The following is a 25493-nucleotide window of genomic DNA, read 5'->3' as shown; positions in this document are numbered from 1 at the left end:
TTCTGTGTGTCTACAGACACATACTTAGTTAGGCAACAGGAAACTTCAAATTACCAATTAACCCCAATGCCATCCAACAAAAAAACAAGCACCTCGGTGGCTACATCAGTCTCATCCATGCCATTCCCCATATCCACATATTCAGACATTTTCTGGGTATAGGGATTGTACTGGACATGTTTTTTGATGGCCATGGCATCCAACATGAGGGCCACAGAGCCATATTTAGCTGGGTCTTCTTTATGTCTTCTCTGCAACATGTCCAACATCATTGTGTTGAGCCCAGGCTTGGCATCCACTGATTGCATCCACCTTTACAAAAAAGAAAATAAATAGCTATTTAAGTGCTTCAACCCTTGGATCCCTATTTTGGGCACTTTTTTATTTTTTTCTAAGATTGTTCTTTTTTCCAAGACTTTCAAAAAATAGTGAAAATAGCACATACACGCTCAAAACTTCTACATCAGTTCCCTGTTTGTTGTACATTGTGTAGGTCTGAAGTGTTTAAGTATTTTAACCAGTATGTTTAAAAAGTGTAATTAAAAAAAACATGTACTACACCGTTGCAATGTATGTGGATGTGGCAGCGGAAGATGCAGAGAATCCCTCAGGTAAGTGTATGCTTTCGGACCATGGAGGTGCAGTGTGAGGGCAAACTCTCTCTGGTCCTTGGTGTATTCATGGCTCCACTTTGAAAAGAGGTCTATCTGAAGATCTGAAATTCAGTTAATACAAACAAGTTAGTAAGTTCCCTTGAAATAATACCTTTATAAAGTCTGACAAAGAGTGTAAACAACATAAAATTCTAGGTTGTATTATCAATTTATTTTACCAGAGTGGAAGTCAAGCCTTTCATTCAACTCCTCATTTATAAGGTTCTTTTCCTTCAGATCTTCCAGAAGACTCTTTACGGTTTTCTTTGCTCTCCGTTCTCGGGCCTTTGCATTTTGCTTCTCCCGCTCTAGACTCTCCACTCTAGCCAAAGCTTCACTGAGTCTGGCCTTTAGATGAGTAGGAGAATTGGGCAATGCATAGGAGTGGTCCTAGTAAAAACAACCATCAAAATAATTTCAGAAAACATTATATCATACCACTCACAGTTGTTTGGTGCATAGCACTGCATATGTGCAGGCACACATTCTTAATTTCTTACCCGTGATATCACTGCCAGCACCATGAGTATGGGAAAGAGAGAAAGGGTGCGTGTTTGAGAGAGAGAGTCAGTAAAAGAGGGTGTGTATTTGTTCATGTGTGTATGTATTTATTTATTTATAACATATACAAAGTGTATATGTGATTATGTCTGAAAAGAGTTCCAGAAAGCAAGGGAGAGATTTTGATATGACCACAGTCATGATGGTCACAGCTGTATGGGACATATCACATAGCCCACAAATACTCACATCATTGGGCTGAGGTTCACTTTCAGGGAAATGCTGAGAAAGGTCCACTGGTAGGCTCTCTTCAGCTTTCCTTGAAGTTTTTGTGTTCCTTGTCACTACAGGCTAAAATATAAGAAACATAATATTTAAAAACAACTTCATTAAAAACACTTGAAAAGGTTTTAGTATCCCACACTGTATTTTAATACACAATACATCACTAATTCCTAAACATGCAGAAAGAACTAACGGTAAAAAACGTTTAGCAAAGTGTGATATTAACTTTTGTTTTACATATGAATCATAGACATCTCTGTTAGCATGTAGAGTAAAAATACACCTACTCTTTGGAGATGACATGGGAAGTTGAAGACAGATGGAGTCGCGCCATCTCTAAGCCTGACACAATCTGACCCGTCCTGTCAAAATCATCAAGCTTGAAGTGCTCACTACAGAGCTTTGACGACTCAGTCACAACAAAACCCTCCTGTCTTATAGCAACTTCCCATTGCCTCCTCAAGCCGGTATCACTTGGAAACCTTCAAAATGTGAAAGAAAAAAAACAACAAGAGACAATGAGAGAGAGTACGTTACCAGTTCCTGCTGAACGTTACACGTAAGTAACGTTAGTTACGATGACATAATATTATAAATGGTAAAATAACCTAAATTATTGTTCAATATTTCTTGTGAAAGGTAATCCCATGCGATCTTTTTTCAATACTGCGCCGGTTATTGCAACCGTAAACTGCACAAAATACGGGCATAGTTGCTCGCTCTCCGTTGACTCCGATTGACTCTGGTGCTAGCGTAGAGTGAGGAGACCTAACCAATATGGCGGCGACACTGGGTTACGCTCCAGCACGTCATGAGGCGTCTACGTATATTATGTCTATGTTTATAGACCCCTTAAAAGTTTGTAAACATTGCAACGTCTGCGGGTGGGCGGGGCTTAGCTGGAGGCAAAAAGAGGCGTGGACGCAATGTAGACAAGCGTAAACTAGCACGTTTTAGGAGGGATTTATTAAACATGGATGCAGAAGAAGGTTCAGATCTGTCCGAATATTTACAGTCACTGACTCTGCGGGACCGTGACAAAAAAAATTATAATAAAAAAAGTGGGAGTTAGCATACATTTATCAATTAATTCAGTTGATCACTCAGTTCACTGACCAAACTGGTTATCTGACCAAAATATAATGACCAGTGGATAACATTACAGTAGCCTAATTTATTTATTTTTAGCTAAGCCTGGTGTAGTTCTTGTCTCTTGTTCTCATTGGAAACATTTTAACCAGGTTTTGGATATTTCCTAGACAACATATGAGTTACTTTCGAGTGGTTTGGGGAGTTTTGTCAAGGCTTATTGTCTAATGTAACCTATCGCTGGGCTAACTATGATTAGCAATGTGGATTATTTTAAGAGACCATTCAAAGGATGGCACACACATCAATCGCTGTATGTTTGTTTAACATTTAAGATAGCTAGTGCGCTGAAGGTTGGCGACTTTTCACCTATAAAACATAAACTTGCTGATTTGTACTAGATAAAACCAACACACCAGTACATATGCATAGATTATTTTACCTAATATGAAGTGTGCACTGCAAACACGAGCATTATTTCTGATCGTCTCTGTCTAGTCTGTACGCCGTATTGCATTCAACCACAATTGTCTTCTTGATTTATGTGAAGGAATGTCGGCCGGGATCCGGTGAAACTTTAGTTTTGAACCAAAAGTGCTGTTCCTTCTATTCTGGCAGCCAAAAACACAACAAGACTACATTTTAAAGTCAAAACCTCAAACTTTTAGCGCGCCTGCTATGAGTTCTTCGTTATGTTTTGCCTCCAGCTAGAGCGGTGACGTCACAGTGACGTAGGCGATTAAGGGGTCTATAGGTACAGAAAGCTCTCCTGCTTAGTTCTTGTCAGAAATTAAAAAAAAAAAACAACAAAAAAATTAAAAATAAAATAAACCATTGCAACATGATAAATATTGATAGCATAACAATAATGATAGATGATGGCATTATGTTTTATGTTATTTAACAACAAATATTTTTATATGCCGAGCCTGGTAATCCCAGGTGATTACCTAGACATGTAAAGACATTAAAATGCTGACAACTAAACACTATAGTAACTGTTTAGGCCAGTGGTGCTCAAACTTAACCAGCATTAAAATTCAGTAGCATAGTAGGCCTAACTATTCAACTTCAGCTCTGCACAGTAAAAAAACAAACAAACGAAAAAAACAATCAAACAAAAAATAGACAGTTTTATTCCTAATAAGAATATTTACTGTTGTCAGCCACTTCAACATTGTAAATATACAGTTTGAACATTAACACTGCACTGTGCTTACATACAGGTAAATAAAAAAAAAAAACGTAAATAATGATTAAATTAAAATTTTAAACATTTAAACATTTTAAACACTTATAATATTTGCCCTCTCAACTCTATAGCTGTGCAGTACAATTCACTTTAAAGATTTTTAACTCCAAATTTGTGTACTTTTATTGTACTGAAGTATAATTATAGCAAGTGCATGAATCAAAAAGTCTCATGTCATTTAATAAAAAAAAAATATGCCCCGACACCAACAGCGTATAAGGAAGAACTAGTTAACTACAAATGAAATAAGTTAAATATTAATGGTATAACAATTAAATAATGCATTAAGTATTTTGAAATATTTTTAGATTCAGTTTAGTAACTACATTTTTAAAGTTTTATCTTTTAACTGTAAAAGCTGCTAAATATATTCAGTCAACACAGACTTATTACTGTTGTAATTTTGCAACTCTGAATTTAGTCTGAATCACTTAAGATTTTGTATTGTTTTTGTGATCTTATATTAAAAGGGTATATATATTTTAAGATCAGTGTTACAAAATGTAATATATGATGGTTTCTTTTGAAATACTTTTGACTTATGAAAATAAAACTTTGCTAAGATAATTAACAGATTTATAATATACATATTTTTATCAGAAAAAGATGGTTTTTGATAACAAAGTAAAATATCATGAGGTTCTAAATTAAGGGCTTTGTTTATTTTTTTTTTTTTGTTATGTCTATTTTAAAGTCAATCCAAAAAGAAATAGAAAAAGGGCAATAGAAAAATAAATGTTCAATATCTTCAACAGATGCATTACAAAAGGTACACTTATCACAAACACTATGAATATATCTGCTAACAACTGCATTTACAGGATAACATCTGTGAATAATTTTGTAAAGTACTTCTTTTACTTTATTAGAAATTACATATTTATATGGTAACATCCAAATGCTGCGCCAAGATATACAGTGAGGTTTAAGCCATTTTGATTTACATGGAGGATTGGGTCCGACATTAAGGGAGTTTCTTATAAAACTATTATTAAAACGCTTGTCAAAAATGGAGAGACCATTTACAAAAAGTTGAAGATTTTGTCGGCTTGTATTACTAATATTTAAATCAGAGAATTTGGTTAAAATTATTATGCCACTAGGAATAGCCTTGATTACTTTGTTAAATTCTTTTTCATTTACAAAAAAGCCATATTTTGTAATAAAATTAGGATAAGTGTATAATTGCCCATTATTGTCAATAAGCTGGTTTACAATTAATATGTTATGCCGAACCCAATTCTCCATATACAATGACTTGTTACTATGAGTGATATTACCATTGTTCCATATAAAACACCTACTAGGAGAAAAATTATGTTTGTACAAAAGTGATCAGTAAAGCACTGCTTGTTTGTGATAATTGGCCAAGACAATAGGGAGTTTACCAGTTATATAAGGACACTGCAACAAAAAATTTAATCCCCCAAGTTTTTCAAATAAATAATATGGGACAATGTTGAAAATACTTGTTTGATTTTTTAAGCCAGTAAATTTTTAAAATTTGGTTGAAAATTGTAGAATTAAGAACATTTAACCCACCATCAGATAGTTTATTAATAAGGACACCTTTTTTTATTTCATGAGGCTTGTTTCTCCAGATGAAATTAAAGAGTATTTTATCCATTTGTGAGCATATAACCTTTGGGGCTCTAAGTGAAGACAGGAGGTATGCTGCTCTCGAAAGACCTTCTGCCTTACTTAATAAAATTCTTCCTTGAATAGAAAGATCTCTCGCCAACCATGAATTATACCTCTTTTGCATTTTTTCAATAACAGGTATAAAATTTGAGTTGACCATTGCATCAGTAATTTTAGAGATTTTGATACCCAAATAGTTTACCATGCTTTTAACAGGAATATTACGTACAGTGGATAGGTTGTTATTTTTGAGCTGTAGGATCTCACATTTAGAATTTTGAAAAATTATTAATGATATTCAAAAACAGAGGTACCTCAGAACTATCACTAAGAAAAATTGTCGTGTCATCCGCAAGCTGCGATATTTTGATTTGTCTTTCATTAACTGCAATACCTTTGAAGGAATGTTGATTTATCGTATTACTTAAAACTTGCGCTACGACCAAGAACAGGAATGAAGGAATTGGACAACCTTGTCTCGATTTATTTCAAATCTACGAGATGTTCCATCGGCAAGTTTAATAGAACTACTGCTACCACAGTACATAGTTCTTACACTTTTGATGAAATATTGTCCGAAACCAAAGAATTTTAATGAATCAAATATACATTTATGGCTTACTGTATCAAAAGCTTTTCTAAAATCCAAAAAAATTATTAAAGTGTCTCCATTTAATAAATTACTATACTGCACTAAATCAATAACTAAACGAATATTAGAGGAAATGTGGCGACCATTCATGAATCCACATTGAGTTTCATCAATTATCTCATTTAATGCATTTTTCATACGTTTTGCAAAAATTGCAGCCATTATTTTATAATCATTATATAGTAATGAGATAGGTCGCCAGTTTTCTAATAAAAGGATATATTTTTGATATTAAGGGATCAAGGTGATAACACCTTGTTTAAGTGATGTACTGTAGGTAAAGATTCTTTGTTGATGGCCTCTTCATATACTGCTAACAGGAATTTAGATATATAATTTATAAAAACTTTATAAAATTCTGATGTAAGCCCATCATTTCCAGGGGATTTGTTGTTTTTAAGAGCTTTTATACAAAATTCAATTTCATTTAGAGAAAGGTCTTGAGAACACTCCGTTTTACTTTCTAAAGACAATGTTTTTGGACTTATAATTATTTTAAAAAGAATTGCATTGTCTTGATCCTCTCCTAAAGAATAAATATCTGTGTAATATTTAGAGACAAATTCAGAAAAATATCAAAACCAAGTACATGGTTTTATTGAACAACTCTGTTAAATACATAATGTAATATGCCTATATTATAACAAATACCTGCAGAGGGCGCCAACGGCCTGGTGATGTTTCATGTGATTGAAAGATGTTTAAATCCATTTAATTTTAATATTTGGCCGCAAAGTCAGAAACTTTTATTTTGAAATCATGATGTACAATAAATCACATATTTAGAAATTTTTTGATGTATTCTCCTGTGTTGGCATAGTTTTAAATGATTTGCGTTACAAATCAAGTGAGTTTTCCCAGATGGACGTTAAGCAACCCAAACTCACCACATATGCGGAGTTAGAGTTTAGCTCCTTTTACACATACAGTCTTTACTGGTAAATTACCATCATGTGTGAACAAGACCTTTTCAAAAACACAGGTAAATGTATTCTAAGAATCATATCATTCTTATGGAGATGACGTGATTACTCTGAGCTGCTGTTGAGCTCCACTGCTTTTTTAATACCTTTCCTGTGTAAGTATGACACTAGATGGAAATCTTTGATCATTGCGCCTTGCAGCTTTTTTCAATGTGTCGCACTCAAGACCCAGGCTTCTTTTCCATTCATCAGCTGTGACTCTACAACTGGATACTATTATGCGCTTCTCATGTTAAGAGCAAAAACTTCTGATTGGCTAGTAATGTTAGTTGGGTTGAGAGTAAAAGCTGTGTATCAACAAGTGTTTTTAAATGTAGGACGACTATCTTTTTTTTTCTGCAGCCAAATACCACACGCCGGAGATCCGGCACGGTGCCGGAGAACTTTAAGCCCTGCTATATATGCTGATTTTCAGTTTATTTTTGTGACAGGTTTAATTTTTTTCACAGAAAGGAAAATCAATTAGCAGAAAGTGACATCCTATTTGTTTTCTTTAAATTTACAAAAGCACAAAGTTTTGTTGAGTGTACACAAATAAAAGCAGACCTTTATAAAGTGATGCATTATTAATAAGTAAATAAGTGTTTAAAGTTGATTCTGCTGGTATAAGGAAACAGTTAAAGTTATCGCGCCGGGACGCATATATTCATATATACGCATATATTCATATTAGATATTCACCTTCCATAGATACTCAGCCCTGATAACACTCGCCAATGCCAAGTCTGAGCTGGAGATGCCGTGGGGCAGCCGAGCCTGGGCCGATTACTTCATGCTATCTGGTAAGCCTATAATTTACATAATAAATAATAGTTTAGCATTCAGATACGTTACATCATAAATATGGAAATATTATGGAATATTTGGATTTGTGCCAAATGAGAGAGGAAGGATACACAAGCACAAAGCTCCATTTCGCAAACAGTTGAGTGCACAAGCCTTTAAAGTATACTCCTTTGTCAGTCTCTGAGAGACGCATTCAGAGTCAGCACATGGTCACTGTCTAGTGGGCTTTGTTTTCAAGTGTGCAAATTATGGCATTCACTGTTCTTCTGCTGGCAGCCAGTTATCAAACAGCGTTGCATTGCTGCAGGTGCCGCCTTCTGGATTGAAGGTGAATTGCCTGTATTAGTTGAAAGGCCTCATGCACCGAACCGAGATGTCTGTACTGTGACGGTTCGGTACGAATACATGTATCGTTCCACCCCTATTAAACACAATTTGGATGTCTTCCTTATTTAACACACCTGATTCAGATCATTAGGAATGAGATCCTGAAATGAAGGCATTGGATAAGAGAGACATATAAAATGTGCAGAGCAGTGGTACTCAAGGACTGAAATTGAGAACCACTGAATTAGACTATTCTACTTATGTTTGTATGTGAAGTTGAAATCAACCTCGACCTCAGGGTTTAATGTTGTCATGTCTTTTTGTTTTAAAGATCACATATGAACGATGTTGTCAAACCAAAACGTATTTTATATCCGTCCTGCAGTAGATACTACAGAAAAGACACCTATGAGTAATCAGCTCATGAGACTCGTTGTCAGGACAATGACTGATAATGCGAAGGAATATCATGTCTCATGCGGGCCATTAATCTATTAATCTTTTGTAAAAAAGTACAAATATTTTCGCAGAAATATTTTTTATAGGAAGTCTCCATTCCAAAAATAAATACATAAAATTAATAAATAAAAATACTGGCCAAGTGTACTGAAACCACAGCACTTGTTACATGCAGCATAACTGCAATACATTGTAGTTTGAGTGGTAGGCCTATACATTGAGACTTACTTTAAAGGGGTTATTAACTATGAACTGCATTTTTAAACAAGACAGTATGATGCAGGCTTTTCAGAGAGACTGAATATAAACGATGATGGCAGTGCTGAGTCTGACTGGAGTGGGTCCAACAGTAATGTTGCAACAAATAAGTGTGAGTAAATGTGCTTTTGTCAACCATTGCTCTGTCTGTTCCTGACCGTTTGATATATTTATACGTTTTAACCCAAATGACCCATGTTGTTTTCAGAGTATGTCACAGCAGCGTCCATCTGTTATTTTAATAAGTGTTTCACATGATCCGGGTCCCGTGTCAATAAGGAGGTTCAACCAACCAACTTCAACAAGTTGAAACTTGAACTCTGAGTTGACTTACCCTGAGATGGGAAACTCTAGTTTTCGGGTTCAGAACAGCTGATTTGAGTTAGTTCAATCGACTCTGAGTAGATTGACTGAGTTTAGCAACATGACATGACTTTGTGAGATCATGTGACCCTTCGACAGCAGCGCACACACGGTTCTGCTCAATCTGTCAAATATTCTACAATCCTGATAGTAAATTTCAAACCATTCTATTTACTCCGTCATGAGTACTTTAAAGGTCAAGGACAATCGGAAAAGAGTGATTGAGCAATCGCCAATAAAGAAAAAAATTCAAAGATTCCACCATCACTAAGGAAGAGCTCGACGGCGCCATTGCTAACGGTATCAAGCTAGCACTCAAAGAGCAGCAAAGGACTTTGGATTCGGTTGTGGCCTTGACAGTAAAAGATGCAATAGACTCTGTACTGACCCCGGTATTGCGTGACCTACATATGGACATACTAGTGACCAACAATTGTGTAAAAGATCTAAAAGCAGAAGTTGAAAAGCTAGCCATCATGGCGAAACAGACACGTGACTGGGTCGATTCCGTTCAAGCAGCTGCACATGAGGATAGGAGAATAGTCACGAACCTGAGAAAACAGCTAGAACAACTTACTGATAAAGTGACAAACATGGAAGATAGGAGCAGGAGAAATAAAGTACGACTGGTGGGGTTGCCAGAGTGGGTGGAAGGCTCCGATCCAGCCGGCTTTCTCAGAGATAATCTTTCCAAGTGGATTCCTGCACTGAAAGCATGCGATATTGAGATGAGCGGGCTCATCGCGTGTATGATGATGATTTTTTCTTAGGTGGACCTATATTCTCGGTAATGTGCGGTCTGCTTTGGTTCGGGTAAAAAGTTGTTTGTCATTCCTTTTTTGTGCTACTTTTATTTTATACAACAGACATTGATATCTTTACTTATTTCATTTGAATTTTGAAAGGTTTGCGCACTCGGGTGGTTTGGTATATAAAGTTGCTTTGGGGAGATCTCATTTTGTGCGGGATTGGATTGTGCCATCTTCTGGTCAACCATCTGTTTCCTCGAAGTGTGGTGGAATTGTTGATCGCATTGTAATGCTTTTTTCTGTCAAATCTGTTTGGAATTGGGATTTGTCTGACCTTGGTTTGTCTGTCGACTTGGGAGAGGGGGGGGTCGGGCCTCAGTTTAACCTCTAAAAACTTGGCTCATCTTATTTCAGGGTTATTCATGGAGCATGTGTAGTGGCTCTGGGTGTGTGGATGATGTCTGTTGTTGTTGTTTTGGTGTTTTGTGGTGTTTGCGGTGTGTATAAAAATAAATAAAAACTTGATCACACACAAAAAAAAGATCACTTTGTAGCTCGCAGAAACTTGATTTTTGAGAGGGCTAAATTTAATCGGTGGCAACAAGAAGTAGGCGAGTCTGTGGATCACTTCATAACGGCACTGCGTATACGGAGATCTACAGAGATATTAAGAGATAGACTCGTCGTGGGTCTGACAGACAAAAGGCTGTCAGAACATTTACAGCTTGACCCTGAATTAACACTTGAGAAGGCTGTTGTAAGAGTTAGACAGAGTGAACAAGTAAAAAACAACAGGAACTACTCAAGTCAAATTTCAAAGGGGAAATTACAAATAAGCAGCTGGATAGCATGCAAACTAAACAGGACAGTAATTTGAAATCAAAACAAGCAAAGCCATTATATGGACAGCTGGCAAAGAAAATACCTCAGGAAAAACCTAAAAAGCAGACATAGTGTACAAGATGTGGAGACACAAAAGGGCACAATCTGCAGCAATGCCCCACAAGAGATGCAGTATGTCATCACTGTCATAAAAAGGGACATTATGCCAGAGTAAGTCAAAGAAGGTATATGAGGTGAATATAGCAACTCTAACTACAGATACAAATGAGGACATTGCATTCCTTGATTCACTGACATCTGATGTAGCAGGAAGTCCCTGGATGACTGAAATACAAATTGACAATTTTGAGACAATGCTCAAATTTGTCACTGGGGTGGATGTTACAGCTGTTCCTGTGATGCTGTATGACCAGGGCCAATTCTATAAACTGAACCCTCCTAGGAAAGTCCTCCAGAGGCCAGGTGGAACATCACTGAAGGTAAAAGAGAAATTCACAGCAACCCTCAGCAAGCACAACAAATGTACAAAACAGGACATTTATGTTGTGGATGGCTTATACATGCCTTCGTTGGGCTGACCAGCAGTCGACCAGACCAGTTGGTAGCTAGGCTGGATGTTGTCAGTTTAACCTCCAAAGAAAGAGTGGAAAAGAAGTTTCCAAAACTATTCAGTGGCTAAGGCAAAATGGAGGGTGAGTACAGCATTGTGCTAAAGCCGGGTGCAAAACCTCTCTCTCTCGACACCAAGGCGCATTTCCCTTCCTTTCTTACCAAAGGTTGAAGGACAAATTAAAGCGAATGGAACAGGAGGGCATAATTTTAAAGGTGGAGGAGCCAACAGAATGGTATGCTCCCATGGTTATGGTGCCGAAGAGCACAGGTACAGTAAGAATTTGCACAGATCTCACTAAACTGAACAAATCAGTTATGAGAGAAAAACACCCTCTTCCTTTTGTGGAAAGCATATTAGGACAACTTGCAGGAGTCAAAGTGTTTTCCAAGCTTGATGCCAATGTGGGGTTTAGGCAGATTCCACTTTCAAAGGAATCCTCTTTGCTCACCACCTTTATAACTCCATTTTTCATTACTGTTATACAAACCTGATTCCAATAAAGTTGGGACACTGTACAAATTGTGAGTAAAAAAAGGAATGGAATAATTTACAAATCTCATTAACTTATATTTTATTCACAAAAGAATATAGATAACATATCAAATGTTGAAAGTGAGACATTTTGAAATGTCATGCCAAATATTGGCTCATTTTGGATTTCACGAGAGCTACACATTCCAAAAAAGTTGGGACAGGTAGCAATAAGAGGCAGGAAAAGTTAAATGTACATATAAGGAACAGCTGGAGGACCAATTTGCAACTTATTAGGTCAATTGGCAACATGACTGGGTATAAAAAGAGCCTCTCAGAGTGGCAGTGTCTCTCGGTAGTCAAGATGGGCAGAGGATCACCAATTCCCCCAATGCTGCGGCGGAAAATAGTGGAGCAATAGTGCAGGTGTTTTCTCTGGGCAAAAATGGACTGTGGCAAAGTGGAAAACTGTTCTGTGGTCAGACGAATCAAAATTTGAAGTTCTTTTTGGAAAACTGGGACGCCATGTCATCTAGACTAAAGAGGACAAAGACAACCCAAGATGTTATCAGCGCTCAGTTCAGAAGCCTGCATCTCTGATCGTATGGGGTTGCATGAGTGTGTGTGGCATGGGCAGCTTATACATCTTGAAAGGCACCATCAATGCTGAAAGGTATATCCAAGTTCTAGAACAACATATGCTCCCATCCAGACGTCGTCTCTTTCAGGAAAGACCTTGCATTTTCCAACATGACAATGCCAGACCACATATTGCAATAAATTACAACATCATGGCTGCGTAGAAGAAGGATCCGGGTACTGAAATGGCCAGCCTGCAGTCCAGAACCAACACCCATAGAAAACATTTGGTGCATCATAAAGTGGAAGATGCGACAAAGAAGACCTAAGACAGTTGAGCAACTAGAAGCCTGGTATTAGACAAGAATGGGACAACATTCCTATTCCTAAACTTGAGCAACTTGTCTCCTCAATCCCCAGACATTTGAAGACCGTTATAAAAAGAGGGGATGCCACACAGTGGTAAACATGGCCTTGTCCCAACTTTTTTGAGATGTGTTGATGCCATGAAATTTAAAATCAACTTATTTTTCCCTTAAATTTATACATTTTCTCAGTTTAAACATTTGATATGTCAACTATGTTGTATTCTGAATAAAATATTGAAATTTGAAACTTCCACATCAGAATCAGAAAGAGCTTTATTGGCAAGTATGCTTGCGCATACAAGGAATTTGTTTTAGTGACATAAGCTTCCAGTACACAAAAGACAAAAACACACAGTCTAAAAAATAAAAACCCTTTGCAGATAAATAAGTGTATAAACAATTGTGCTATAAATGATAATGGAATTGGATTGAGTAAGATGCAGGGCTGTACTAGGATGAAGGGGTAACAAATAAATATAAGGATATTGCACATTTTTATTGTATAAGTGGGGAACATTTAACTGTTCATGAGGTAGATTGCCTGGGGGAAGAAACTGTTCTTGTGCCTGACTGTCCTGGTTTTTGTGGCTCTGAAGCGCCGGCCAGATGGCAAAAGTTCAAAGATGGGGTAACTTGTGTGTGAGGGATCCAGAGTGATTTTCTGAGCCCTTTTCCTCACTCTGGATGTATACAGTTCTTGAAGGGTGGGCAGGGGAGTACCAATAATCCTTTCAGCAGTCCGAACCGTTCTCTGTAGTCTTCTGATGTCTGATTTTGTAGCTGAACCAAACCCACACAGTTATTGAAGTACACAGGACAGACTCAATGACGGCTGAGTAGAACTGTTTCAGCAGCTCCTGTGGCAGGTTAAACTTCCTCAGCTGGCGAAGGAAGTACAACCTCTGCTGGGCCTTTTTAACAATGGAGTCAATGTGATTGTCCCACTTCAGGTCCTGAGAGATGGTGGTTCCCAGGAATCTGAATCATTGCATTCTGTTTTTATTCACAATTTGTACAGTGTCCCAACTTTTTTGTAATCAGGTTTGTAATCGTCTATGCTTTGGAATCTCTGCTGCACCATAGCACTTCCAAAAACGGATGTCCAGAATTCTTGAAGGTGTTGTTTGTCAAATATGACGTGCTCGTCTGGGGGTCAACATGATGAGAGGCTCCGAAGGGTGCTCTCAAGACTTCAGGAAGCAGGAGTCACACTCAGTGACAAATGTGAATTTTTCAAGACAAAAAAATCAAGTTTTTAGGACAGATCGTTGAGGCATCAGGGGTGAATGCAGACCCAGACAAGCTGGAAGCATTTAAAGCAATGAAACAACCATGTAATGTCAGTGAAGTGAGGGGATTTTTAGGAATGGTCAACCACCTTAGTAAATTCTTACCACATTTGGGAGCGAAAACACAGCCACTCAGAGTCTTATTGAGAAATTCCAATATGTGGATTTGGGGATCATATCAGCAAGAGGCCTTTGAGAAAATCAAAGAGGAACTGACGATACCCCCAGGTTTGGCGCTGTGTGATCCAAATAAGGATACAATTTTCTCTGTGGATACCTCTTCATATGGGTTGGGTGCTGTTCTCCTCCAGAAGCAAGCAGACAACATATGCTTCGAAGGCTCACAGTAACACGGAGCAGCGATACACACAAATAGAGAAGGCGGCGTAAGCCTCCACACAGGCTTGTGAGAGGTTTTCAGAGTTTCTCATTGAAAAGTTTCCACACTGAAACTGATCATAAACCTCTAGTTCCTCCGCTCAGCTCCAAGAAATTGGACGAAATTCCCCCACATATTCAGGCCTTCGTATGCGTCTTCTGAGGTTTTCATACACCATATCACATGTGGCTGGAAAAAACATCACCACAGCAGATGTTTTGTCTAGAGCTCCCATAAACAGTACAGCAGAGGGGCTTTCCGAAGAAGACATCAATGTGTATGCTGACTCTGTTTTGGCAAGTCTTCCAGCTACAGAAAAAAGGCACAATGATTCCATACTCCAACAGCTAAAAAAAAAAATACCGTGTGGAAGGATGGCCAGATAAGTTCTCCACTGACAAAACTTTCCAGCATTACATGTCATTCTCAGGAGAACTTCCGGTGCAAAATGGGCTGTTATTGAATGGAATCAGGATTGTCATTCCAAAATCACTCCGAGCTGAGATACTAGAAAAATTGCACAAGGGACATCTTGGCATAATGAAGTGCAGAGACACATGTGCACGTGAGAGAATAAATTTCAAAGAAACAATGCTGCCTTACTGAATTTCCAACAAGGCCGTGGTCCACAGGAGGAGCAGATTTGTTCCAGATAGACAACAAGCACTACTTGGTCATTGTAGACTACTTTTCTAGGTTTTTTGAAGTTTCCAAACTAATGTCAACAATGGCGGAAGTTGTAATTGAACACTTCAAATCCATCTTTGCACGTAACATAAAACATTATAAAGTGAACTCGAACAAAATCACACAGTGTAAGGGAAACAGGTCAATTTAGCTCAAAGGGAATCATTTAAGATTTTAAAGGGAATTTGAACAGAATCACTGTTTCACGGCTGATCACCGAAACGGCCAGCAATTCATTGAACGAGCCGTATAACATCAAATCTGCACTGGATATTAATATCCAAAGTATAGTGAAAACACTATTAATTAGCACAGTAACAAAATCGGCAGTTTAAGACATTAACTTGTAAGCACAAAACACAAGATACTTCTCTTTTCAATATGAATAAGGCTTTATTAGATAAATCTAAGACATATAAACTAGGGATGCACCGAATATTCGGCCACCGAAAAGACTTTTATCACCGAAAAAATATGGCCGAAATGCTGCGATGACGCAAACAGAAACCGCGACCTGCACGTGCACCTGCATAGCACAGACCACGAACTCCCCGCGACATTCACTTCTAACCAGTGGGTCTTAATAGAGAACATTCTCTCTCTTCTTGCCCCCTTTGAGCAGCTAACTAAAGACATCAGCTCCTCTGATGCATCTGTAGCGGACGTTATTCCTTTTAATCGCAACACTAAAGCGTCTCCTAAGCAAAGAGGTTGAGACGGACCACGGAGTGAAAACAAAGAAAAGTACACTCTTAGAGTCTGTCAGCACACGTTTCACTGAGATCTATTCGGATCCTCTGCACTTCATCGCGACTGTACTTTATCCGCGTTATAAAGACCATTACTTGGATGCGGAAATAAAGCAGTACGCACGAGAAATGATCCAGGCCGCGATGGATGCGGAGAACCCGCGTGGAGACGGAGACGGAGCAGCGCACGGAGTTTTGCACGGAAAAAGAGATCATAGCGCAGAAAGACTCGTCTCTCTGCACCCTCGTTGTCTGATATGTTCAGTGAAATCCTGCAAGAAAGTGCCTCAAATAATAATAATACGTAGGCTATTCTGTTCTTAGATTACTATATATGTGACTATCAGATTGTAGCCATATTTCTGCTAGATTTTTTTAAAAATTTGATATAAATGTTTATTTATGCCCTGGCCCTATTTAAATATACTCTCTCAAATATTTCTCTAATGTCAGGCAGATGACAAGCTCAACAGATAGATGGTTATCTGTCTGAAGTCCCCATACCCAGAAGTGATAACCCTCTTGCCTACTGGAGAATTAATGCACTTTCTTGTAGTAGTCCTACAGAGAAAAAATTCAAATGCACTTGACCTAAATACACTTTGTTTTTATGAGAGAACATTTAATTTTAAAACCTGTCTGCAGGCCAGTAGGCCTGTACATTATTTTTCAATGTACACATGAGTGGGGTCAAGTTAAACATTTTAGTTTGAATTTTATTTTATACTGTGCATTGTTGCAATGTGCTAAATAAATATTTGCATAATTTGTAATTTATTTATTCTTTGAAACTTTAATATTAATTTATGCAATTGCAATGCCTTGATTTTAGTAAAGTTAGTACACAGTCATAGCCATAAATGCAATGGTACTAATAATTGGCATAATTTCTTTCGGCGTTTCGGTTTTCGGCCTTGGTTTCCTCTTTTTCGGTTTTCGGTTTCGGCCAAGAATTTTCATTTCGGTGCATCCCTAATATAAACTAATCTAACACAAGCACATGCACTCACACATTCACACAAGTTGCAGGAAGATAGAAAGTTAGGGAAGAATGAGTTTAAGAGATTGAAAATGTGAAATCCAAAGTTTACAGCAATACGTGAAATTGCATAGACATGAACAACCATCAGTTACTTAATTAACCCTCGCATTGAGTTCCTCAATGAGGTTAAAATTATATTAGATAGCTACACCAATACAGATCAGAGTCTGGAGGTTACTTGCTTTGCCTGTGTAAAGGGGGTTCCCTTTGTTGTCATTGAAAAGGGGGTTTCCCGAGGTTGCTGATTGGCTGGAAGTTCAGTAGTCGTTGAAGTGACGTCTTGGGAAGCCCGTGGTTGGGCGTTGGCTGACGATGCGCAGTTGTGGGCTGGTCGAAGTTTCAGACGGGCACGTGAGGTCAGACTCGGAGACACGGCGTTGCAAAACTTAACTCAGAAAACAAACTCTCAACAGAAAAGAAAATAAACTAAAGTAAAAGAATAGAAGTAAAGTTTGACGAGACTAGGTGGTGTTTCTTCTCATCGTGGCTAAGTAGCAGCAGGCGTGCAGGCCGAAGCACACTGGAACCGAGCTCAAAGAATGCTAAAAGTGATGCCAAAAAGCATGACTAAAAGCTTAAACTACAAGCAAAAGCTAAAAGCAAAATTTGATGGTGTCCTGAGTATTTAAACTGGCCTTTTGGCCACACCTCAAATGTTGTCTTGACCAATTAGATACTGTCTTTGCTCGGGGTGTTGCGATGTTTGTCCTACCCATTCATAAATCATATGTTATCTTATCAGTCACGTGGTCCGAATTTTCCCGCTCTTGCAGGGTATAATTTTGGACATGATTCCTATAACAAGAATATGATACATTTGACAAATAACTGATGGTCAGAAACATTTCAAGCAAGCAGATTGAAACACATACATACTAAACATGAATATGTATCCTTAAGCGATCCAATAGTTATTAAAACACATACACAACAAGTGATTATTAACATGATATTCAAATGTGTGGTTTACATATAAATGAATATGGAGTTAAGCAATGGACTGATATTCATTTATAAGTCCTTTTGAGTTCAGTAAAGACAGTTCTTGTGCCATTCTCTGACATAAAGATGTTCTGTGGGGACCAGAGGTTAAAAGGTCCCCTTACGAATTTCAGTCTAGTTCTGCTAGGTGGGGGGGAAGTTAATCCAACGATCTTGTTTACTCTCATGGCTTTACATGTGAGGGTCAGACTGTCCATCTCTTTGATTACTTCCCCCAAATTTGACAATCTCTTCTTCGAATTTAAATTGTCAATAATTGTTCTAATGGTGTTGATGTTGAAAGCTGTTCTGTGAAAGAGCTGTTTGGTTATCTTGCTTCAGACTGTGGTGCTGTGGTGATTTCCAACATCCTGTTGCATCCTGTTGCTTTTCTGAGGAATTTGGCTCCTCATGTTTCAACCATGGTCCTGATTGAATCTTTAATTTGTCTGGTTCGGGTCTGATATGATACATCAGTTTGCTTTGGAGTGTTTTCGGGTCTTTGCAGAAGACTGGGGTTTCAACCATTTAATGTCGAGTCCTCACTTTCTACAGAGAAACAGGGAAGTGGAGCGAGCTGTGAGTACAATAAAGAACCTCCTGAAAAAGTCAGCTGACCCTTAACTTTTATTTATGGCTTACTGAGCAGCCCCTCTTGCCAATGGTTATAGTCCTGCCGAGCTCCTCAGGGAAAGGAAAATCAGGACACGAGTTCCTGTGATTCCATCTCAGATCAGTCCAGAGTCCACAGATTTGGAAGAGATGAAAAAGATAAAACTGACATACAGACAGTAACAGAAACAAAATTTTGACCAAAGATACAAAGCACATGACCTGACACACTTACAACCGGGTGAACATGTATGGGTCAAAGACATTTCTGAAAGGGGCACTGTTGTGTCCACTGCTGGCTCTCCCAGATCTTACCTTATAGAGACACCCAGAGGTACCTTAAGGAGAAACAGGTTTCATCTCTCATCGACTCCAAAAGCTCCTGCGACTTCTGATCTTCCAGACTCGACCAATATAATGTACTCTGAAAATTCAACCACCATGCCAGAAATTCAGAAGGTATGCCAACCGACCTCACCAGGTATCAGACATTATCCTTCCCGGATTAGAGCCCCTCCCATGTATCTAAAGGTCTTTGTTTGTAGTTGGTAGGATGGGTTGGTAGTCCACCCCATCCTTCTAGGTAGAAAATAACAACAACCAATAATCGTTTAATGTTCTTTTGTGTGGAAATAAATATAAAGATGTACAGAATTTTTACCTGGGTTACATATAAATGTTCAGTGTCTAATAAGAAAAGAATTGTATCCTCATTGCTAGGTTATTTTGCAAAAAAATAAATAAATAAATAAAATAAAAAATATCTTATTTGGCAAGGGGGATGTAGTATTAGGTTCTATTCGGTAACATAATATCTATATACCATGGGTGGAACCTATATTGAGTGTGTTACAGTATTGTGGGGAATTTAATAAAAAGTTGTCATAAGTTATGGCAAGCTGTCGCGTCATCCATCCTGTGAAAGGTTAATGTTGTACCCACTAAATGACAGAACATCCTACAGCTAGACAGACATAAAGTATAAAAACATAATTCAATCAAGGTAAAGCTTTAAGTATAAAAGGTTCATGAGTGTAGGCTACACAAGCATTTGACATATTAAATATATATTATTCAGTGTCTATTTCAGTGCGCAGCAGCTTTTTCCACATAGCCTTATGCTCTTTTCACATAATTAAATGTTCTCTCAGTGGTTCTCAACTCCAGGCCTCGGGACCCGCTGCGCTGCACATTTTGAATGTTTCTGAATCTGACACACTCAGTTCAGTTCATGGATCTCTCTCCTAATGAGCTGATGATCTAAATCAGGTGCGATAAATAAGGGAGACAAACAAAATGTGCAGAGCAGTGGGTCCTGAGGACTGGAGTTGAGAACCACTGCTCTAATCCAAACTTTTGCATTTCTTAATTAGTGTAATGAAATTAAATAACACATTAAAGTCTCAGCTGTTAACCACCTTAGGTACCTTTAGTTGAACTTAACTGCACCAATCTTGTAACTGGTCCTGACTTGTGCTGCTCTTCAACTTAATTGTGTTGTGTCTCTGTATTACAACAACCATGTCCTTCCCAGTGTTGGGTAAGTTACTTTCAAAAAGTAATTAATTACTATTACGTCATTAATATTGTATTTAAATTACTTTACTAATTACTCTGTCTGAAAAGTAACTAAGTTACTCAATAAGTAACTTAATTATTCAAATTGCTAATTAGGCTACATCTTAAAACCTTAATAGAAATTAAACTTTATTCTTTCAATTTGAGTCAAACATAGAATAGTCTAGCCTTTTAGCTTTAAAACAACTGTAATACATTTTAGTTAACTAAAGTTAAAAAAAACTCACTTTGAATGGACATGACACCTCTGAATTTAGTGATAATGTCAGTTCATTTCTATAATGTTAGCTATAATTTATTTGCTGTTTGAATAACCGTAGAAAGGAAACTATAGGGCCCTATCATACACCCGGCGCATTGCGACGCAAGGCAAGTGTGTTTGCTAGTTTCAGTCCGGCGCCGTTCGCATTTTCCCGTCCAGCGCCACGTCTTTAATTATCAAATGCATTTGCACCCATTTGTGCGCCCATGGGTGTGCTGGTCTAAAAAAAGAGGTGTGTTCAGGCACATTGCTGGCGTATTGCTATTTTAAGGAGCTGAAAATAGACTGCGCCATAGACCAACTCAAACCTGGTCTAAAGTCTGGCGCAATGTTTTTTCTTTGTTATTGAAAGAGCGTGTTAGTATAGGCGGATCCACAACGCATGTTACACGCTGCTTATTAAATACAGGGACGCACAGCAGCACACAAACACGCCAAATATAAAAAATTAAAGGATTGCAATGCATAAGAATTTTGTAGGCTAATTAAATATAAAAATGGCTACATGTCATAATGGATATTATCGCATGTATCAGAATTAGGCTATCTATTTGCTCGCAAACGAGCAGCTCCGTTTCATCTTGGAGGCGCGTTCTTTCTTTGCGCTTGCCGAATTCTGCCATGTAAATAGCAAATCTGTCATGGCACGAGCGCAACTGGCTCTTAAAGGGAATGGAAGATGAGACTCTGATTGGTTTATTGCACGTTACGCTCAAAAAACACCCATTACTCATTAAGAGAATAGACACAACCAGACCATACCACCCTGCCGGGCGCGCCAACCGTTTTTCCGGCGTTAAAATAGCAAAAGTGGATTTGGACATGCCCTGAGTGCACCTGCGCCGTGCGCTTTACACTTTGCGTTTAGATCGTTAAAATAGGGCCCATAGAGTCTAATTATACATTTCTAATGTTTTTATTAAATTGTAATCACGTTCAATACAAATTCAGACCCATTAAACATATTTTATTAGCCTAAATGACACCCATGTCTGGCTGCTGTCTAAAAACAGGGCCGGCGCTCCGCACACGCACATCACGCACTGCGCGTAGGGCACCAAGTGCTTGGGGGGGCACCAAAAAATCTGGGTCGTGAAAAAATCATCACAATAGGCTACTAGTATAAATAACAAATAAAATATTTCTAAAAGCATGTTAATATACAAAAGCAATACAAAAGTAATACAGGCCTAGACCAAATTAGTCGAGAAAAAGGTGAATCTCTGTGCCAGTCTCCCTCTGGTGCCCCCCCTTCCCCACCTCCCAGTGGTCTGTTCGATTATGCCTCAATCAATGTCAAATTTGGCAGACACCGACCTCAGACATGGCCTCGAAAAGGCACCAAGAGTCGGGGGCGAAAAAAAAAAAAAAGAAGAGACAGCGGGATGATGCTCGCGCGTCGCTTGCAGGTAAGACAATGTTTTAAATAAAAATGTTAGTTTTGTAGCCCTTGCGTGTAGTATGCATGTCCAGGGGCGTCGGCGCGTCCGCGTCGCTAGTAGTGCAAAAGATCCGGGGCTTTTAGCCCTGCATGTTGAGTCTTTTATTTTAACGGGGTCCGGGGAAATTGAGAAACTTGGGCTGTTAAAGATGCAGTTTTGTTTGAGAAGGAAAGGAAGGCCAATCGTTGGGGTCCTCATCGTCATATTTGAATGACAAATAAAGCTAATTTTCCCCGTACGTTACAGATGTGTCACGTGTGCATATAGCTATTAGTGCAGAACGTTCGGTATTGTAATTTCTTCGCTTCAATACAATGTCTATCTGCCTCAGTCTGAACTTTAGAAAAACCCTGCAACTGAACGTGATGTGATTTTGCCAAATTAGACCGCTTAGATAAAGATTTTTCGTTGTTGTACTATGGCTGTCACAGTTGCCTCTGCTGAGCGAAAACTCATTAAAACGTACCTGCGTTCATCAGTGGGGCAGGAACGTTTAAGTGGTCTGGCTGTCATCAGCATCAATGGGGACGTGGCTCAGAAACTGTCATATGATGACCTGATAGCTGATTTTGCAGCTAGGAAATGTAGGCGTGTGCCTCTTTAGGGCCTCTGACAACTGATGGTAGTGAAAATGTTTAATATAGTTCTATAGAATAGCAGAATGGTCTCTTTATAGAGATGTAGTCCCTCTGTTGAGTAATTTCTACTGTGCAGTTATGCATGGTTATTTGCAGTTTAAAATGTGCACTTTAAAATTCATACTTCATAAAATTCATACACTTATACTGTTATTTGCACTAAACTTTTTTTGCACTTTTAACTTTCTGTGTTTACATTGTTCAGTTCCAATTATTCATTTGCAGCAGTTATTTTGGAAGTAAAGAGAACCTAACTAAGAAATTCTGAATGGTAGTTATTTCTTTGGTTGGTGGATGGGTGGGTGGTTGGTTGGGGAGGGGAGGGGAGGGGAGGGGAGGGGAGGGCACTGCCAAGCATTTGTGCTTAGGGCACCCAAATGGCTAGCGCCGGCCCTGCCTAAAAAGACGGCTTTATGATGTTTAATACATTTGGCTGCTTTAAGTCTTACCCTGGAGTTGGTTCACCCTCCGCCTATGACCTCGCTTTAGTTTCAAACGGATTACATAATCAGATAATATTTGTTTTGGATTTGAATTCGTTCATTTAAAATTAGACACTTAAAGCTCAGATATGGGAAAGAATGTATCTCACTTTAGTTTCATAAGGATTACATAATCAGAGAATATTCGTTTTCGATTTGAATTTGTTAAAAAGTAGACACAGGCTTTCTCTATACATATTTCTCATGTCTCTGTTTCAAATATTCGTTTGTGACGTGTAGAAAGTTGCTCACGGAGACCTAGACAGCATAAAGTGTACCCTGTTTGTTTTGTTTATTTTTGCAAAAGCACAATGTTTTGTTGTTATTGTCAGTGTACACAAATAAAAGTAGGCCCTTTTTAGAATCAATTGATTTTAGTCTTATCTCTATCTGAGTATTTAAGGTTTCTCTGTGAATCAGGAAAAACTGAAAGTGAACTCGATGGCGCGCAGAGGGTTAAAGATGCTGCATTCAATTTTATCTTTAGATGGTAAATTTAGATTTCAAATTCAATATTGATTTTAGAACTGTTGAAATGATTTACTATATGTAACGCAAGTACTTTATAAGTAACTGTAATTAAATTACCTACAAATGAGCAGTAATCCCTTACTGACTTTACAAGCATTTGGCATATTAAATATATATTATTCAGTGTCTATTTCAGTGCGCAGGAGCTTTTTCCACATAGCCTTATGCTCTTTTCACATAATTAAATGTTCTCTAATCCAAACTTTTGCATTTCTTAATTAGTGTAATGAAATTAAATAACACATTAAAGTCTCAGCTGTTAACCACCTTAGGTACCTTTAGTTGAACTTAACTGCACCAATCTTGTAACTGGTCCTGACTTGACTCTTGTGCTGCTCTTCAACTTAATTGTGTTGTGTCTCTGTATTACAACAACCATGTCCTTCCCAGTGTTGGGTAAGTTACTTTCAAAAAGTAATTAATTACTATTACGTCATTAATATTGTATTTAAATTACTTTACTAATTACTGTCTGAAAAGTAACTAAAAATGAGCAGTAATCCCTTACTTTACTTTTTCAGTGGATAAGTAATTTAATTACAGTAATACGTTACACCCAACACTGGTCCTTCCTTTGTTAAATTGCTGGAATGTGCATGACTCCTCTTCTCTTTCTCCTCCACCAGAACTCTAACCTTGAGTAACCACTGGTTGGATAGTCCTAGTCCTTTTTCCTGCTCACAATGAGTATTGAGTTCTTACTGTAGCTCCCTCCAGTAACACACGAGCAAGAGTTCTTGTTTTTCACTGACTGATGGTTTATTCAGAACATCAATTTGTCATAAAATATATGGCAGATAAGATGTCAGATGCAAAACACCAGACGTAAGAACTGAAAACAAACAAATAAAGAGATTACAGACAAACAGTGTGTTCTTTGTGTGACTCAATTAACTTCAGTATTTCTAAATATCATCTTCATTGATACAACTCAAATTAACATCAAACAAATCATAAACATATTACATAAACACAATAGCACTTCAAATACAATCACAAACACTTATATAACATACTCAATTATTTTTATACATCAATCACAAAGAATCAAATACACAAACGTACCTCATTAGCTGCTTACCGAAAGGAGGATTCAAAGGGAACATCAAAAACTTCTTCCATTATTTCACCTTCTTTTAGCTTGCTTGTGTGCTAGAAATGTGTGAATGGGTGTCTGTCTTATGACTCCCGGTAAAACAGTTCCGCTTAATTGGTTCCACCTAGTAAACGGCAACTCATGACCATATTTAGACATTCACTATACTATGTCCGCTACATACGGATTACATAATCTGAGAATTTGTTTTCTGTCAGGGTTCAGGTAGAGGGATGAGGCGAGGACTCAATGATGCAGAGAGAAGGGCTCTTTAATAATAAAAAAAATAAGATAAACAAACAAAAACTACCCTGTAGGGGAAACATACAAAACTTGACTGGCAAGGCAAGGCACGAGGAACACAGACAAATATTTGACGACGAACTAACAACCAGACTGCAAACACAATGAGAATAAATAGGGAGCTAATGAGGAGGGTAACGAGGGAACACATGTGGGGAAAATTACATCAATAATCAGGTAACAAGATGGGTGGGGTCAAGACAATTGACGAGGGCACATGGCACATCGGAACTAAGACAAAAGCCATGTGCTGATGTCACAAGGTGACGATCTTTAGGGGCGGAACCAAAATTCGGGAAGTGTTTCCGCCCGGACCGGAAAAACAGAACACCGGAACTTCCGGTAGCGCCGTAAGAAGGAAAATCAGGGAATTCGATGCACCTGTGCCTAGTTAGGGACAGCGGTTGGTGATTGGAGGATACGCTGGACAAGGCAGTACTTAAGGCCAAGTTATTTCACACTCTGGGAGCTCTTTCTGGTGTGTGTGAAGCACTGTGTTGTGCCTGTCTTGGTGCGCTGCTGGTGGCTGTCTAAAACTCTCTCTCCCTCA

At 38.2% G+C, this 25493-nt stretch overlaps 1 protein-coding gene and 1 long non-coding RNA gene across 3 annotated transcripts in view; one reads left to right on the top strand and one right to left on the bottom strand.

The window, feature by feature from the left end:
• Window positions 1-25493, top strand: part of avl9 (AVL9 homolog (S. cerevisiase)) — a 700673-nt gene that overhangs the window by 267270 nt on the left and 407910 nt on the right. The window lies entirely within an intron of this gene.
• LOC122146978 lies at window positions 1404-25216 on the bottom strand. 2 transcript variants are annotated; one of them, XR_006161323.1, is made up of 5 exons: window positions 24610-25216; window positions 18927-19035; window positions 7738-7844; window positions 1727-1921; window positions 1404-1505 (listed from the first exon to the last, which is right to left on the bottom strand). It is a non-coding gene; the product is annotated as an uncharacterized LOC122146978 (long non-coding RNA). The 2 variants fall into 2 exon arrangements; XR_006161324.1 differs by lacking the exon at window positions 7738-7844 and having other exon boundaries at window positions 24610-25211.

Source organism: Cyprinus carpio, chromosome A12 (genome assembly GCF_018340385.1).
Source record: "Cyprinus carpio isolate SPL01 chromosome A12, ASM1834038v1, whole genome shotgun sequence".
Classification (NCBI taxonomy): Eukaryota; Metazoa; Chordata; class Actinopteri; order Cypriniformes; family Cyprinidae; genus Cyprinus; species Cyprinus carpio.
Note: the sequence above shows the minus strand (reverse complement) of the source record. Positions and strands in the feature narration are given on the sequence as shown.